This window comes from Apium graveolens, chromosome 6 (genome assembly GCF_009905375.1).
Source record: "Apium graveolens cultivar Ventura chromosome 6, ASM990537v1, whole genome shotgun sequence".
Taxonomy (NCBI): domain Eukaryota; kingdom Viridiplantae; phylum Streptophyta; class Magnoliopsida; order Apiales; family Apiaceae; genus Apium; species Apium graveolens.
In genome coordinates, this window is record NC_133652.1 from 135,227,737 (window position 1) to 135,240,072 (window position 12,336).

The window sequence follows — 12,336 nt, forward strand, 5'->3', positions numbered from 1 at the left end:
CATTGGATTGAATAGTCACAAAAACATTCATATCACTATCAGAGTTTAGAAATTCACATTAGACAACAATCAGCACTTAGAAAATTTCAATTTAAGCACAGAATACACAAAGATAGTAATATCTGTAAATACTGATCATAAAGTCTGATGTATCAGAACATAAACTAAGTAGATTTAGAGAAAGAGCCTAAAACCATTCCAAGTTCATTTACCAATATTGTAAAAGTAGCTTCACATAGTGGTTTTGTGAAGATATCTGCTAGTTATTGATCTATTGGAACAAAATGTAATTGCACTGTACCTTCCATCATATGCTCCCTTATAAAATGGTACCTAATGCTGATGTGCTTTGTCATTGAGTGTTGAACTAGATTACCTGTCATAGCAATATCACTTTGATTATCACAGTAAATAGGGATTTTAGAATATGTTAACCCATAATCCAGTAACTGATTCTTCATCCAAAGAATCTGTGCACAACAGCTTCCTGCAACAATGTATTCTGCTTCTGCAGTTGATGTGGAAATTGATTTTTGTTTCTTGCTAAACCAAGAAATCAATCTGCCTCCAAGAAATTGGCAGTTTCCACTTGTGTTTTTCCTGTCAATTTTGCATCCTGTAAAATCTGCATCTGAGTAACCTATTAGCTAAAAGTCTGATTCTCTAGGATACCACAATCCCATATTAGCTGTACCCTTAAGATACTTGAAAATTCTTTTCACAGCTGTTAAGTGAGATTCTCTTGGATCTGCTTGAAATCTTGCACAAAGATAGGTAGCATACATGATATCAGCTCTACTTGCAGTTAGATAGAGTAGTGATCCAATCATACCTCTATAATCAGTAATATCTACTGATGTACCAGTATCCTTATCCAATTTTGTTGCAGTGGCCATAGGAGTGGATGCACTTGAACAATCTTGCATTCTAAATTTCTTTAACAAATTTCTGGTGTAATTAGATTGACAAATAAAAGTTTCTTCTTCATTCTGCTTGACTTGAAGGCCCAGAAAATAGCTAAGTTCTCCCATCATACTCATTTGATATCTTGACTGCATTAACTTGGCAAACTTCTTACAAAGTCTGTCATTTATAGAACCAAAAATGATATCATCAACATATATCTGCACCAAAAGTAAGTCCTTTCCATGGTTGAGATAAAACAATATTTTGTCAATAGTCCCTCCATTAAATCCACTTTCCAGAAGAAACTGAGCTAAGGTCTCATACCATGCTCTTGGAGCTTGCTTAAGGCCATAAAGTGCTTTATCAAGTCTGTAGACATGATTAGGAAATTTTGAACTACAAAACCTGGAGGTTGTTCAACATATACTTCTTCTTCCAATTCTCCATTAAGAAAAGCACTTTTTACATCCATTTGAAAGATTGTAAACTTTTTGTGAGCAGCATAAGCCAAAAATATCCTTATGGCTTCCAATCTAGCAACTGGTGCAAATATTTCATCATAATCAATTCTCTCATGTTGAGAATATCCTTTTACAAAGCCTTGCTTTATTTCTTATAATTATGCCATCACTATCAGTTTTATTTCTGAACACCCACTTTGTACCAACAACAGATCTGTTCTTTGGTCTTGGCACCAGGGTCCAGACTTTATTTCTTTCAAATTCATTTAACTCTTGCTGCATTGCTTGCTGCATTGCTCACAGATTTAACCTCTGTCACAGATTTGACTAACACTTAGCAGATTGTGTTTGAGTCCTGAGACTAGAGCTACTTTTTCAATAATGACATTCTGAAGATTGATATTGCCATATCCCAGAGTTTTTCCCATATTGCCATCTCCATAAGAAACACCTGGGTCAGCCTTCTCCACAAAGTCTGATAGCAGGGCTTTATTTCCAGTCATATGTCCTGAACATCCACTGTCCAGAACTAGGATGTTTTTCTTCTTGCCCTGCAATCAAAAAGACCACTAAAGATTAGTTTTAAGGACCCAGACTTGCTTGGATCCTTTGGCCTTATTAAGTTTGTTAACATTTGCAGCGGATTTAACATCAGAGTTTATGTTAACATTTTTCTTATCAGAATTTACAATATCAGACTTTGCATCAGAACTTACACTAGAAGGAATAATGCTAACTTTCTTTAAAGAAGGTTTTATTTGATAATAATCATAATACAAACTATGATATTCCTTACAAGTATGAATGGAATGCCATAAACTACCACAATGAAAACAAGGATTTTGTGGCCTATATCTAACAGACTGTCTCTTAACTCCTGATTTTGAAGGTAAGGAGTTTATGTTCTTATTCTTCCTGCAAAAAGAAGCCAGATGGTTAGAATGTCCACAGTTATAACATTTCTTTCTAGGAGCATTAGGAATAGACTTATAATCATTGCTTTTATTCACACCTTCCTTTCCATTCCTATTTTTCCTAGGTGGCTTTACCTTGTTTACATTCTTAATATCTTTCAGCTTATGCTTAAGCTGCCTCTTTGTCATTAAGCCTATGTTAACTTCAGTTGGCTTATCCTGTTTTGGTTTGTCAGAAGTTAATTTCTCTTTAACTTCTGATTTATCAGTATCAGACATTACAACTACAAACTTAACAGGATTTACCTTTGGCTTTTGTTTAACAACTATAGGCTCAATTTCTACAGTTCCTTTATTATTCTTATCATCTCCATAACCTAAGCCCTCTTTCCAATTTCCACTACTTACCAAATTCTGAGTTGTTCTGCCAGAGTTAATCCAAGTCCTGATAATCTCTCTTTCCTTTTCTAACTCAGTTTTTAGAGATTCATTCATTTTAAGCACTTCATCTCTAACATAGAAAGCATCATCTCTATCTTTCTGAGTTTAATGGAACATAAATAACTCTTTTTCAAAATAATCATTCCTCTTTTATTAAGCAATATTTTCAGGATTACCTTTCACATGTTAAAGTCTGATCTCTATAACTAATGAACATGGTTTTAAGATATCTTCTCAACTCAGTAATATCATCAGCATGAAAAGCATAAGTTGTTTGAGGTACCTTTAACTCAACAGCTTCAGAACTGCTATCAGCATTTGCCATCAAGGCATAGTTCACCTTACTTTCAGAATCTGAAGTGTTTGTCCAGCTTTTCTTCTTTGTGACAAGAGCCTTGCCTTTACTACTTTTTCCTTTCTTGCAATCAAGAGATATGTGGCCTTTCTCACCACAGTTGTAACATTTGACATTTGAGTAATCTCCTCTGTCAGACTTTCCTCCTTTGCCTTCAGATTTTCTGAAACCTTTCTAATCAGAACTTGTACCTTTCCTGGAAAACTTCTTTCCTCTCCTGAATTTCCTGTATGCAATCTTTGTGATTCCTTTCACCATTAGAGCACACAGCTTTATCATCTCTTCATCAGCATCCATCTCAGATAGACTTTCAGTTTTTGAATCCTCATCACTATCAGAACTTGATGACTCAGTATCAGACTTTGTAATGAGAGCCTTTCCTTTACCTTTCTTTGAGACAGCCACTTTAGGGGATTCCTCCTAAGCCTTAAGAGCAACTGTCCTTGACTTTCTCCCATTCCTCTTGCTTCTTTGTTCCATCTCAAGTTCATGAGTCTTGAGCATACCATAAATTTCATCAAGAGTAGTTTCATCAAGAGCATAGTTTTCTCTTATAGCAGTTGCCTTCAAGTCCCAACTTTCAGGAAGAGCTAAAAGGAATTTAAGATTAGTATCTTCAAGATCATATTCCTTATCCACTAGTGACAGATCATTCAAGAGTTTGACAAATCTGTCATATAAACCAGTTAATGACTCATCAGGTTTTGAGTCAAAGTGCTCATACTCTTGAGTGATTATAGTCTTCCTATTCTTCTTTTAAATCAGTTCCCTGGCATCTTGTCTCCAAGGCATCCCATATCTTCTTTACAGTCTTGCAGTTAATTACCCTGTTTGACATGACATTATCAATGGCACTATGTAGCAAATGTCTTACCTTTGCATCCTTTGCAATAGATGAGATATCTTCAGCTGTATATTAACTTTTCTCCTTTGCTACAGACTGTGCTGGCTGATCTGCAACTACAACAGAGAGCTTGGTTGGCTTATGTGGTCCTTCATTAATTTTGTCAAGGTATTCTGGATCTGTAGCTTCCAGAAACATAGACATCCTCACCTTCCAAATGGGATACTCAGAAGGTTTCAATATGGGAACCTTAATAGTCTCATATCGATTAAGGATTTGAGTCTTTGGAGTTTCTTCAGTTTTGGTGGGTTTGGTTGGAGTTTGTGCTTCTTCAGACATGATTGTTTTTGGATCTTAAACTGTATGTATGTTAACAGATTGCTCTAATACCACTTGTTAGGTCACACACACTGTAGAAGGGGGTTGAATAAAGTGTTTACTACAATAAAATCGAATATAAGAACTCAAGTAACAGAACACAAATTTTATTCAACACAATAAACTCTGTTACAAAGAACTGTTCTCTCTCAGTGATGAACAAATTATCATGAGAGCTGCTAGGGTTACAAATAATAATATTTTCGATTAAGATAACACATATAGTGTAAACCCTATGTCTGTGTTTATATACTACACAGTTACAAGATAATCTTCTAATTGATATCGAATATAATTCTGCTTCCTAAAATATATCAATCAGTTATCTTTTCTTCTAAGTATTCTATTCTTCATAGAATTTTTCTCCATGCATATCTCTTCTTATGTTTGTCTCAATCTTCTTTCCTTCAATCAGCCGCCTTCCTTATCTGAACGTCTCCTTAAGTCCTGATATTATCTCCTGATAAATATCTCCTGATAACTTAAGTTCTGACAACTTAAGTTCTGATATCTTAAGTCCTGATTTTAGTATAAGTACTGATTTCCAGTTAAGTACTGATTTGTCCTGTTAAGTAAGATCTGAAAACTAAACACAAATCATATTAGACATGAAATCATAAATATATCTAACAGAGCGTCTCGTAAAATTTCTTCTTTCAATTCCGGTAATTGGGTATCCAAATTCTCGAGGAAAATCGTAAGATTCCCTTGTCATCTTTCTGACTTGTAATTTCTTGTCATGTCAAATTGTTGATTTCATGATTCATTACTTCCTCTTGACTTCTTCTTATTTTTTCCAACAGTTCTGGCTGGAATGTCATTGCATAGTTCATTTCAGTGGAGTTTTATGCAATATGAACTTCAATTTCCAATTTATCAAATTCTCTGATTAATTTTTCTGAAGATGTCAACATATTTAATCTTTCTTTTTGACTCAATGTATCTGCTACAACATTTGCTTTATATGGATGATAGTTGATTGACACGTCGTAGTCTTTCATTAGCTCTAGCCAATGTTGTTGTCTCATGTTGAGTTCTTTCTGCGTAAAAATATATTTCAGACTCTTATGATCCTTGTAGATTTCACATTTCTCTCCAGAAAAATAATGTCTCCAGAGTTTCAGTACGAACACAATGGCGGCTAGTTCTAAGTCATGCGTTGGATTTTTCTGTTCATAAGGTTTCAATTGTCTAGAAGCATACGCAATTACATTGTCATGCTGCATTAATACACATCCAAGTACTCGATAGGAAGCGTTGCTGTAAATGACGAAATCTCCTTGATCATCTGGTAGCACAAGTCCAGGGGCGGTTACTAGTCGATTCTTCAATTCTTAAAAACTTTCTATACATTTCTCATTTCATACAAACTTTTCGTTCTTTCGAGTCAATTTGGTTAATGGCGTAGCTATCTTTGCAAAGTCTTTAAAAAATCTTCTGTAATAACCAGCCAATCTCAAGAAAATTCTAACCTCTGTCGGGGTCTTTGGTCTTTCGTAATTTAGAATAACTTCAATCTTTGTTGGGTTGACTTGAATTTCTTCAATACTGATTATGTGACCTAGAAATTGTACTTCCTTTAACCAGAATTCACATTTCGAAAACTTTGCATAAAGATGTTTCTTCCTCAGAATTTCCAAAGTGATTCTCAAATATTCTGCATGCTCTCCTTCAGTCTTTAAGTAGATCAAGATGTCATCAATAAATACAATGATAAATTTATTTAAGTACTTTTTGAACACTCTATTCATTAAATCCATGAACGCCGCTTTTGCATTAGTCAGTCCAAACGCCATTACGAGAAATTCGCAGTGTCCGTATCTAGTTCGAAAGGCAGTCTTAGGAATATCTCCAGCTTTAATCTTTAACTGGTGATACTCTGACCTTAAATCGATCTTTGAAAACTATGCTGCTCCTTTCAGTTGATCAAATAAATCATGAATCCGTGGTAGAGGATATTTATTCTTAATAGTTAACTTATTTAGCTCACGATAATCGATACATAGTCACATACTGTCGTCTTTCTTCTTAACAAACAATACCGGTGCACCCCATGGGGATACACTAGGCCTTATAATTCATTTATCTAAAAGATCTTGTAATTACGTTGCCAGCTCTTTCATCTCAACGGGTGTCATCCGATATGGAGCTTTCGAAATTGGTTCAGTACCTGGTGCCAAGTCAATAGTAAACTCGATTTCTCGATCCGGAGGTAGTCCTGAAAGTTCATCTAGAAAGATATCAGAAAATTCACACACTACGAGAATGTCTTCGATTTTTGGACTTTGATTTTCCGTATCCAACACATAGGCTAGATAAGCTTTACATCCTTGGCATAGTAATCTTTTAGTCTGCATCATTGTTAGGAATCTTTGCTTCTATTTTTCACTTTTAAATGTTACCGTTGCATTTTCTTCAGTTCGCAGATTCACTTTCTTATTCATATAATCGATCTGGGCATTATTACCGGCTAACAAGTCCATTCCTAGAATAACATCGAATTTTCCTAACTTGAAAGGTATCAAGTCAACAGAGAAATGATGTCCCACTATTTCGATATCGCACCCTGGACACACTCGATCTACCGCAATTTGATCGTCATTTGATAATTTTATAATTAACATTTCGCCAATCGTTGGATTTCACAATATAACTTATAAATAAATTCCTCAAAAATAAAAGATCTTGTGGCTCCAGAATCAATCAATACTTTCGCATCTACAGAATTCACAGGAAGCGTACCTGCAACCACGTTTGGACTCTACACAGCTTCTTTCATTGACATATTAAAGGTCCTTGCCCTAGGCTGATTCTATTGTGGTGGTGGAGGTAATGCCAAAACTCTTGGAATACTGGCTGCCATTGTTACTCCTCTACAGTCTTTAGCAATATGTCACTTTCTTCCGTATTGGAAACAAGTGATCTCTGTCTTCCCTGTTGGGCATTCCCCAGAGTAGTGTCCCTTTTGTTTGCATTTGAAACGCGTGACATTCGGCTTATTACAAACCCCCGCATATTTTTTTCCACATGTTCTGCAATCGGGTATTGGTGGTCGGATGACCCTTTGTTGATTTGGAGCTTGGATCCGGTTACCCATTCTCTGATTGCCTTGTTTTATCCTTCTAAAATTTGTATTTGTCCAGAATTGAAATCCCGGCCTTTTGTTGGAACGGTTCTGGAAAATTCCTTGTCCCTTTTCCTTTTAGGACGTCTCACTTTCTCTTTCAATAATCATAGCTTTCTGAACCACGGTCGTGTAGGTTGTCAATTCAAATAGTGCTACTCTGCCATGAATCCACGGCTTCAATCCTTGTTGGAATCTCTTAGCTCATTTCTCATCAGTATCAACCTGATCTGGAACAAACCTAGCCAATTCAGTAAACTTGGCTTCATATTCAGTGACTAACATATTCCCTTGCTTCAATTCCAAGAACTTGAATTCCATCTGGTTCTTCATATAGCGGTGGAAATACTTTTCCAGAAAAAACTCGGTAAATCTATCCCAAGTTACGACGCCATCGCCTTCTAGCATTTTCTTGGACTCCCACCAATAGTTAGCTTCTCCCTTCAAGAAATAACTAGCAAAATCTATCTTCTGGTCTGCTTCCACTTTAACCAATACGAACGCCTTATCTATCTCCTTCAGCCATGCCCTAGCTTTAGTGGGATCCGCTGTACCTTTAAATTCTGGAGGCTTTACCGATTGAAACTGTGTAAAGGTAACAACAGGTACAACTTGTGGTACTTGTGGCTCAGGGCGAAGTGGCTGCTGTAACATCTGCTGCTGGAATTGTTGTTACTGTTGCTGCATTTGTTGCTGCATCATCACCATTACCTGTTGTATCTGGTGAAAAATTTGGTCTATATGGTTGTTATTATTGTTTTACCCTTTAGTATTATCATTTGATGACTCAGCTCTGGTCTTTCTTTTCGGTGCCATTTTTCTAGATAATAAAATAAATGGTTCTTTTAATAATAATTTACTAAACAGGTAATAATGGATAAGGAACAATTTGTATGGTATTAAAACGGGGAATTTAAACAATGGATAATGGAAAGAAAACAATTTGACAAATATCAAAACGAGAAATTAACACAGTTCAGAATTTAAACAAATCGTTTGAAATAATTTTAAAATTTGGAATAATAGATGATACAACATTGTTTTAAATAAAACAGAATTTTAGATACGGAAAAACTGTAAAATAGTAAAGTAAATGTAAATGCTATAAAGACTGAAATTTAAAAAAGAAAAAGTTGAAAAAGTTTATTTTATATATATCTGACACCAGCTTCAGGTGTTAGTGCTTGGTACAAAAGGTCTACATCAGGTCTGTCACAACTACTGCGGATATATGTCAAAACTAGATACCCCACACATACATGCCTAATCACACTATACTATGTTTCCTCAATCTACATATGTCACATATAGTACAACACATCTGACTGACTGGCTGATCTCAAAAACCTGGTGGCACACGGTCTATCTCCTGTCGGATCGAATCTAAAACTGTCTCCACCAATCTCATGGCTCAGTAGTACACTGCGACAGTACGAATGTCTTCCTGTCTCATCTTTCCAAACTCCTATGAAGTGGCCCGATAAACCTGCCTGAGCCTCTCTTTCATAACATAATCTGGTTGTAAGGCTGTCACGGGACCATACTCTCGGCTCTCAAACAATCCAAGGATCTCATTGCACTGAGCCCCCCACATCTGCATATCCTCTCTCATCCTGGCATAATGATGGTACGACACTGTCCGCGGCTCTCTAAGATCTATCTGCGATCCCCAGGAAGGTAAAGGCACAGGGTGATCAATGACATGCTCATCCATGAACTCCGCAGGTGGAAACTGGTAAATCCCTGGCACTGAAGCATAGATAGCTAGGGGAGCTGGGAATAACACCGGTGGTATTTGAGGCTCGATCAGTTGAGGATCTGGATGTACATCTGGCTGCTGCAATGGTATCTCTGGCTCTGGATGCTGGAAAGGTATCTCTAACTCATCCAACTGTGGAAAATCAATCAGGTCAGGTATCTCGAGCATCGGAAACTCGAGAGGTGGCAGCCGAGGTATCTCGGGCTCAAAAAATGGGAAAAGTCTATAGGTTCTGGTAACTCTAGAACTGGTGGATCCACAGGTGCAGCTGGAGGCATAGGAACTGGTGGTATCGCTGGTACAGATACAGTCCTCTCAGACGAAGATGAATCCATCTAACAAAATAACCATAATACAAGAAAAGGTCATTTCCCACTCTTAGAACTTACAAATTCCTAATCTAAAATTTAATAAACCCCAATACTACTATTCCTATCTTATGTGATCTCCCTATCTTATCTTATCTTAATGTTCTTGTTTCTGGAACCAAAACTTAAGCTTTGATGCCAATTGTAACACCCTCCAAATCTGGGGTATAGATCTGGGGTATTACTACCACTAATTACATTATTAAAACTGTACAATAATAATAATATACATATAACAACCCTTTGATACTACTACTCAGGTTCTTTTAAGGTTAAGGTATGAAAACAAGAACGACTTACTATCTTTATTACAACAACCCAAATAAAAAGTCTTACAAGCCTTCTTTATTACAAACTAGTTATCTACACAAATTTTAAACTAAGTTTCTTTTATTCAAACAACATCTACATCTGTTCCTGCTACACCTGCTCGGACATCTAAAAACTCTCTTCTGGAATTAGAATTAGCACTCTTGGTGCCAGAGGGTCTCGCCGTCTGACCCGCTTCTTGACTACTCGAGTACGAATGTGTTTCATTCTCGGCCTTAACTGAAAAACAAGGTCAATACCAATAATAGGGGGTGAGCCATAATTGCTCAACAAGCCTGTAACATATATATATACATAGTGTAAAGAGAATGTGAAATGAACATGTAATATGATTACTTGAGTATCTAAATATATCTGCAGGGAATAATAAGGGCCGCTATCGGCGAGTACCAAATGAATTAGACTGGACACAAAAATCAACATATGCACTATAACCCGCTGATCAGTCATGATATAGCACGGATCTATACCCAACTACATAGACCCACCAATATATAGGGTACCGAGGCACTATGGCCTAATAATCAAGGGTCCAGTTCATACCCGGCCCGCATCGTAACCATCCAGTCCATAGATCAGCATCCGGAATAATCGGTATGCTTTTGATGTATCCCAACATCGGAATATATCAGATTTTATGTATATATGTGTATATAAACTATTGGAATATGAATAGAGGATTCAATGAATTAGGAGAAATCAGGAGTCGAAACGAATTATGAATAAAGGAACAACAATTGTGTATCAGTGTTTGTGAACAAGAGTTATCAAGGTATAGCTGCTATGGAAATTTGGAAGCAATTCACTATTCTGAACTTAGAATAAGGGAAAAACTTGCCTGGTATGTGCTCTGCTCCGGGTAGCTTACAGTTCTCTATCCCTAGCTTGATCCGCCTTTGTGATCTCCCTATCTTATCTTATCATAATGTTCTTGTTTATGGAACCAAAACCTAAGCTCTAATGCCAACTGTAACACCCTCCAAATCCGGGGTATAGATCTAGGGTATTACTACCACTAATTACATTATTAAAACTGTACAATAATAATAATATACATATTACAACCCCTTGATACTACTACTCAGGATCTTTTAAGGTTAAGGTATGAAAACAAGAACGACTTACTAACTTTATTACAACAACCCAAATAAAAAGTCTTACAAGCCTTCTTTATTACAAACTAGTTATCTACAAAAATTTTAAAATAAGTTTCTTTTATTCAAACAACATCTACATCTGTTCCTGCTACACCTGCTCGGGCATCTCAATACTCTCTTCTGGAATTGGAATTAGCAACCTTGGTGCCAGAGAGTCCCGCGGTCTGACCCACTTCTTGACTACTCGAGTACGGATGAGTTTCATTCTCGGTCTTAACTGAAAAACAAGGTGAATAACAATAAAAGGGGGTGAGCCATAATTGCTCAACAAGCCTGCAACATATATATATATATATACATAGTGTAAAGAGAATGTGAAATGAACCGGTAATCTGATTGCTTGAGTATACTAAACTGCTCCAATTCAGATTTTTTAATAGATTATTGTAGCTGGAGTTGTTGTCTTGATGCATATTATGGTTGTTGAAAACCAGGAGGGTTGTACTGTTTTGCTGCATACTACTGATAAGGCTGTTGAACCGTATTTTGAGTGTTGCTCCAGCTAAAGTTAGGATGATTGCGGTTGTTGGGATGATAGGTGGCTGGAACTGGGTGCTGCGACCTCTGAAAGTTTCTCACTAATGGAGCGGATTCACTAGAAATAGCACACTGCTCCGTCTCATATGCACCAGCACAAAGCTCACAGACACTAATGATCTGATTAACTCCATAATTAGCCAAAGAATCCACCTTCATCGTCAAAGCCTTAAGCTGAGCAGCTATAGTAGTAGCTGCATCCACCTCTAAAATTCCTGCTACTTTGCCTTGATTTAGTCTCTGAGAAGGGTTCTGGTATTCATTAGCAGCCATCAGTTCAATCAACTCATAAGCTTCATCGTAGCTCCTGGCCCATAAGGCTCCACCTGATGCTGCATCGAGCATGAGTCTAGACTGTGCTCCCAAGCCATTATAAAAGCAGTTGATAATCATCCAGTCAGGCATCCCATGATGAGGACACTTTCTAAGTATCTCCTTATAACGATCCCCAGCTTCACACAAAGACTCTCTTAATTGCTGCACAAATTGAGTAAGAGCATTCCTGATTGCAGCAGTCTTCGCCATAGGAAAGAACTTAGTAAGAAACTTTTGAGCAAGATCTTCCCATTTAGTGATAGATCCTGGTGGTAGAGAATGCAACCAACACTTAGCTTTATCCCTCAGAGAGAATGGGAAAAGCCTTAGCTTTATAGCATCTCCAGACACATTGTTGAATTTGAAATTATCGCATATCTCGATGAAATCTCTAATATGTATGTTGGGATCTTCCGTCGGAGAATCCCCAAACTGAACTGAGTTCTG

At 36.9% G+C, this 12,336-nt stretch overlaps 1 non-coding gene across 1 annotated transcript; it reads left to right on the forward strand.

The window, feature by feature from the left end:
• Positions 1-11,977: 11,977 nt before the first annotated feature.
• LOC141669136 (small nucleolar RNA R71) lies at positions 11,978-12,084 on the forward strand. The gene has a single exon (XR_012553428.1). It is a non-coding gene; the product is annotated as a small nucleolar RNA R71 (small nucleolar RNA).
• Positions 12,085-12,336: the final 252 nt, after the last annotated feature.